Source organism: Oscarella lobularis, chromosome 6 (assembly GCF_947507565.1).
Source record: "Oscarella lobularis chromosome 6, ooOscLobu1.1, whole genome shotgun sequence".
NCBI classification, from domain to species: Eukaryota; Metazoa; Porifera; class Homoscleromorpha; order Homosclerophorida; family Oscarellidae; genus Oscarella; species Oscarella lobularis.
In genome coordinates, this window is record NC_089180.1 from 3150699 (window position 1) to 3157548 (window position 6850).

General features: G+C 47.8%; 1 long non-coding RNA gene across 1 annotated transcript; it reads left to right on the top strand.

Moving 5' to 3' along the window:
• Window positions 1-3194: 3194 nt before the first annotated feature.
• LOC136188234 (uncharacterized) lies at window positions 3195-4179 on the top strand. The gene is made up of 3 exons (XR_010670172.1): window positions 3195-3346; window positions 3836-4077; window positions 4138-4179. It is a non-coding gene; the product is annotated as an uncharacterized lncRNA (long non-coding RNA).
• The last annotated feature ends 2671 nt before the right edge of the window (window positions 4180-6850 follow it).

The following is a 6850-nucleotide window of genomic DNA, read 5'->3' on the forward strand; positions in this document are numbered from 1 at the left end:
ACGGGTTTTTATGTTACGTCACAATGCGAGCGTGACGAACAGACATACAGAAAGACAGACAGACAGACAGACACTTCCGGTCCTAAGATCACGTTTGAGAGAGCCTCCCTCCGCCGTTATACGGGCTCCACCCGTACAACTCTGGTGGTCGGCTCCATAAAAACCCGTTTTTTCGTACAGCGCATGCGCGACATAGGGCTCGAAACGGTGACCCGAAAAAGGCGATTTACGACGCGAATAAAGCGTTTTTTTCTTTCATAAACGGAAAAAATGCTTAGAAACCCTTATTTCCAATTGATCTGTGCTATTTTCCGTGTTATAAATGCCCTGAGAAACCGAAACGACAGTTTTGATTGTCACGCTCTGACGTCACAATCAAAAGTATCCACTCATGCCGTATGTGCGTGGGTATGTACGCGTGTACGGGTAACAGGAAATATGACCCGTACACATGCATAGGTCCCCCTTAAATACAGAATACAGAGCACATTATCAAATACACTACGTCAGAAAAGCGCCTAATTAGGAAAACATTGCAATCATGCAAGTATTTACAGTATGTACGTAGGAGTGAGCTGTAGTAGCTAACGGCTGTAAGGACCACGTGAATATGTGACAACATAAAAAATTATGACGTCACACTATGGTATGCACTCTCGTACGGTAAGCGGTGGGAGGCTCTGCATGATGGCAACAAGGTGAACACCGGGCCATCATTCTCTAGTGAGGAAAGAAACGCCTTTTCCTGGATACGGTGGCCACGCCCCCTGACTACCCCTTTCGCGGCCTTAAAAAAACTCTTTTTCCGTACAGCGCATGCGCGACATGGGGCCCAAAACGGTGACCCGAAAAAGGCGATTTACGGCGCGAATAAAGCGTTTTTTCTTTCATAATCGGAAAAAATGCGTAGAAACCCTTATTTCCAATTGATCTGTGCTATTTTCCGTGTTATAAATGCGCTGAGAAACCGAAACAACAGTTTTGATTGTCACGCTCTGACGTCACAATCAAAAGTATCCAGTCACATGTACAGTATATGGGTGGGTATGTACGCGTGTACGGGTAACAGGAAATATGACCCGTACACATGCATAGGTCCTCCTCAAATACAGAGCACATTATCAAATACAGTGCAGTGCGTGCCAGCATAAATGGCCAAACGGGACTTTTAGTAGCGCGCGAGGAATTCAGAGCGTAGTTTACATTTGGCGTAGTTTTGACGTTTGATCGTCACATCAAGGATTTCCAATGAAGTCTAGCATTTCTATTTACGTCTATTTTGTAAGAAAACGGTTTTGATTTCACCGCAGACAACGTTTCTATACGTTTTGCTAAGAACACAGAAAAGTTCGTTTTTTTCCAGTTTCAAACAACATATGACGGCTTTCATAAACTCATCTGTCACTTTATACCATTTTCTAAAACTTCATTATCGGTGATTTTCAATACAGTAATTCGGTGGAAAGAAACGGATGTCACGTGACGTAAATAGAAATGCATTTTTTCCGTTAGGGATTAAGTTACAAAGAAACTCACTCTATAAATGGCTTCTCACGTGCATTGTTTAGAAATTTATTATCGGCGAATTTGAAAATGTTCTTTCCTTTACAAAATTAGCGAGCGCTAAACTTGCAAAAAAATTAAATCTTTGGGAGTACGTCCCACAAAAGTCAAACTGACATCCCTGTTTAAAATAGGCATTAGAGTGATTTTCGTTGACACACAGTGACACTGTATGTCTTGCAGCGAGTGATCTACAGTGATCTTAGCGCGCGTTTTGTGGCCATTTATTCTGGCACGCACTGTACTGTACGTCAGAAAAGCGCCTAATTAGGAAAACACAGCAATCATGCAAGTACTGTATTTACAGTATGTAGGTAGGACTGAGCTGTACTAGTAGTAGCTAACGGCTGTAATGACAACGTGAATATGTGACAGCATAAAAACTATGACGTCACACTATGTTATGCACTCGCGTACGGTAAGCGATGGGAGGCTCTGCATGATGGCAACGGTGAACACCGGGCCATCATTCTCTAGTTAATTAAGTATTGTAAACGAATAGGTTTCTAAATTTTCGCGCTCCAGCTTACAATAGCTCGTATGTTTATATTGCGGAGGCGGAGCTTTCCCGTGTGAAAACCCGATGTCTTTAATCCCAGCTTTACACCATGCGACGTACATTCCAAGCGCAGGCCTCACGTGAGGCACGTGCGTCTTTCGCCGCCGCCGCCTCGCTCAGCACTACTCAGTCGATCCACAGATCTTAGAATGGTCGATCGACGTGTGCTGTGCGACGTCGCTTCTCTTCCAAGCCTTATAATTCGATCGTTATAGAATGCGGAGATGGGCATACGATTTATCGACAAGGTAAGCGTGAATCGCGCGAGCGATAGCTTGCGTACCTCTGTCCTACGCGTGTCTCTATCTCCTAGAACACGCTGACGGACACGCCGACGTGCTGTTTGCGTGCAAGTCGCCTATCGCGATCGTTCGTCTGCGAACGATTGCGATAAGGGCGAAGACGAACACTACTGCAGATTCGGTAAGACAAAAAGCGTTCAATCTGATTCCGTCTGCCCTCCTATGCGCGTTTATTGCGCATAGGAGGGCAGACGGAATCGACCACTTGCACGGTGACGTAACCGTCGACGTCACAATCGAACCGCCCCCTCGTACACGCTACAGGAAATGGCCGATTACTCGCGAACTATGCTAGCTACGCTTATAGTTCCTTGGTTGAAATAAGAACCATTGGTATGCACTTCATCGCTATCTTCGACGAGCCCGCCCTACGCTTTGTTGCCGAGATATTCCAATAAATGGCTCTGAACGCGCGCTCCATTTTCTCCCTTTCTGCATTTTACCTACAGTACCTGTGAGGGGTTGTTGTCAAACACTGTGACGAGTAAGATAATTAGGATTAGGGCACTAGGCAGTGTGATGCACATTATGCACATCAGCTTTCCTAAAATTAGAGTGACAGATACGGTGCTGAGGGTGTGTTCGGGGATCACATGATGGCTCACAAAAGGCCATCATTATCTAGTTAGGATTAGGGCACTAGGTACAGTCCCGTATCGAATATAGACACTTCTCAAAAAACCATAATATGCAATACGAAAATCAGAGTTAGCGCTCGATCGAACGCAAACGGAGCGAGAAAGAGCGCGTTTTTCCGTTTTCAGGCGATGCTCGACGCTCTTCGCGTCGCCGAACTCAAGGAACTTCTCGTACAGGCGCGTCTGACGTCTGGCGGCCGAAAGCAACAGCTCATCGATCGTCTTTCACACTACTTGGAGGAGTACTTTCTAATTAGCTCCTCTGGGGTGCACAATTTCTTCACGTAAGATATGCCACTTTTGATGGCTCAACCTTGCACCATTTCAAAGTGTGATGTTGGTCCGCGATCTATTATACAAGCTGACAAAATAGATCAACATAGATCAATCAAAATCATTAAATCTTCCTCTGATCACTGATACCACTGAACGTGCACATAGACAGAGGCAGACAGTCATACTAAGCAGAGAGATAAGGAGACATACAGATTGAGTCAGTAACAGCAAATGGCTACTGCGTGCCTCCGGCTGTCAACTAATGCCTGTGAACAAGTAGAGTGGTACGTAGCTAAGTATGACTACGTAAGAATCAATTAACAGAGCAGAGGAAGATTTAAATGATTTTGGTTGATCTATTTTGTCGTTGATCTATTTTGTCGGCTTGTACAGGACGACATAATAGACCGCGGGCACTTTGGAAGGGTAATCCAAAGTGACGTGACTAAACGTGACTATGCCCATATTTTATCAATTGATCTATTTTGTCGTCACAGCTCCGAAGTCGTTGAATCCGCTCCCAGACTCATCGAAGCGATCAAGTTCCAGTTCGAAGCCCGCGTGGGAAATCGCAGCGCGCCCCGTCGTTTTCGAGGCGACCACGCGCCGCCGTCGTCGTTGTCGTCGTCGGCCAAGAAGGCGAAAGAGAGCGAGACGTCTTACTTTCCGGTCAACGTCCGATTTTGTTCGCTGCCCTTCTATCACCAGTGTGACGTCATTATTCGCCCGTCACTTTTACGTATGACGAAACGAGATGACGAGGTGATAAAAAAATCACCCACGTGACTATTTTTCTCAGATAGCTCACGTCTGTATGATGAAACGTCGCGATTCTTGATGCACTGGCTTGATTAACGAAGCTGGAAGACCTGCCTTTCTCCCGATTTCCTTGAACTTTTCTTCCGCGATGATATTAATCGTAGATCCGGAGTCAAGCATTGCTTCGACTTCACTCCCGGCTAATCTCATCTTTGCAAAAGCCAATGAATCCTCCTCATCGTTATCCTTTAAAATTCAAACTTTTCCTGACCCTTCCTTGTACGTGCGCTGGCTCTTCATTGCCTTTAACTCCGTCAGTTCTTGCTCCATAGGCGTTATTCTGTCGTCCACCGTCTCCACCGCGGGTTGTTCCTTGGGTTCTGACGCTCCCTCTGTTATCTTCGCGACTTGTTGTCCGCGTCCCGCTGACCCTTTTTCCGCCGCTACTTCCGCCAGAATTTCGACCCTCCTTGGAACCTTTCGCTTGATTGGGACAGTCGAAGCTATAGTGACCCCAACGGTGACATAGAAAGCACTCCACATTCGCTCCGGATCGTCTACTATCCTTCGACTTCTCTGCCTCCCTTTGATCGGGGCAATCCGGTGCAATGTGTCCCTCCTTTTTGCACGCGTAGCAGCGCACCTTCCTTTCGCCCATTCGCTGTCCCTCGGATCGTGGCCTCTCTTTTTCTGTCTGTTCTTTTACGTTTCGGCGCATCAACTGTTTTTCGGCTGCCTCTGCTGTTTGCGCCAGCCAAAGCGCGTCCTCAAACGTGCGGGGCTTTAGCTCCCTCTTCCACCTTTCCTGGAGCCCTTGCTCAAACGCCCCCAGCAACATTTGGTCTTTCAGTTCCTGCGTCATCGGATGTCTGCCGTACGCCTTGTCGTAGAGGTGCTGCAGCTGCTGTGCCTACTGTTGCACCGTCTCTTTGTCCTGGACCCGACTGTGGAACATACGGCTTTGATACGATTTTAACAGCAGCAGGGCTGCCTTCGCTTGAAACGCTTCGCGCATCTTCGAATACGTTTCTTTGTCCGCCTCGGAGATTGATTCGTACGCGGTGAGCGCTCTGCCCGTCAGGCGCAAAGCAAACTGTTGAACCTTCAGCTGGCCCGTCCAGCCCGCCACCTGCGCATGTCTCTCAAACTCCTTGACAAACTGGTCGAGTTTTTCGCCTTCCGGGTCGTCACGTCCGTTGTATGGTTGAAGCTTGGGCATTGCCATCGAGCGGATAGCTGCCATGAACTCCGCCTGCTCCGGCACGCTCCTTTCTTCTGTCGCTGACGACTCCTTCGATTTTTTCTTTTCTTTTTCTTTGAGGCCGCCGCACCCCTGTGCCGGTCCTCATCTGACGACGTGTCTTCCGTTCCACCGTCGCCCTTTGTCACGTCGTCGCGACCCTCTTCTTCGGTTTCCGGCATCGACTCCTCCTCGATCCGGGACTGCTTTCTTCTACTTCCGGTCGACCGTCGAGCGTCCTCCACGACGGCTTCCTCCTCGTCTTCGCCCGCCACTGACTGGCTTCTAGACGTCGACCGCGAAATCTGTTGCTTCAGGAGATCGACTTGCCGCAGCATATCGAAGTGACGCTCCCTCAGGACGTCTTTCTCCCTTAGCCAACCTAGCTCGGTGATGTTCCTCTCGCAGTAACCGATATTCTTCTCGCTCCAACCGCAGCTGGTCGATTACACATGAGAGTTCCTCGGCCAACTGGTCGACTTCGTGGCGCAACCGCCCCACGTCACGCGTCTCCTCATCCGCACGCCTCGGCGTCGCTCGTCGTCCGCCCTGTCGCTTTCTTCCGCTTCTTGACGCGACGACGACTTGGTTCGTTTCGGCGGCGAAGCTCTGTTCGCCTTCGAAACTTGGCGTTGCGACTTTTTCTTCTGTGGCATTGCACGCTTCGATCCGCAACCCACACTCCAAACTCACTATAGGTGTCTCGGAAGCTGGGTGCTCTGTACCGAGTTCGCTCTCAACTCAATGCGCCAGCTCGTGTAGCTTTTGTTCGATCGATTATTCAGCCAGATGTTGATTATTGTTCTGTTGTTTGGGATTCCGGTTCTCATTCAATTTCTTCTCGACTTCGACAAATTGACAAACGATGCCTTCGACTCCTTGCAGGTATCCGATTTCGTGAGCCGACTGGTGATCTGCCAAACCTGTTCAATCGTTTTAATTTACACTCATTTGATTTACGTCACCAATTCTTTCTCGGCGTACATGCGTTTCGTGGAATTGCATCATTGACTTCATCTGAAATTTCTTCTCGTTTCTGTCGCACATCTTCTGGTGATCATGATACTCGTCTTTCTAGATTTGGGCTTCATCTTACTCGTCCCTCCACAAATGCTCTTCGTTCAACGTCTTTCTATCGTGCTCAGCTTTATTGGAATTCCCTTGGTCCCCTTCTGTGGTCTGCAGCTGATCTCAAAACATTCAAAGTTCGATTACGATTTAACTGTTATTCTGTCCAAGAGAAATAAACATATTTAATTAATCAAGAGATATACATTATTTATTTTATTTATGGTAGATAGGGAATTATGTACGGCACCCGGTAGATCGACCATTACGTGTCGAGGGTTGTTCCGTCGAAAAATAAATTAATATCACTATCACTATCACTATCACTATCACTTTCCGGGCTTCCCCGCTCGAATTCCGGACACAGGCCCCCAAATTGTTACGTCCAACTTCGCGCGTAGGCGTAACTCGGGTCCACACTGTGGCTGATGGTCTCTTTCTCGGT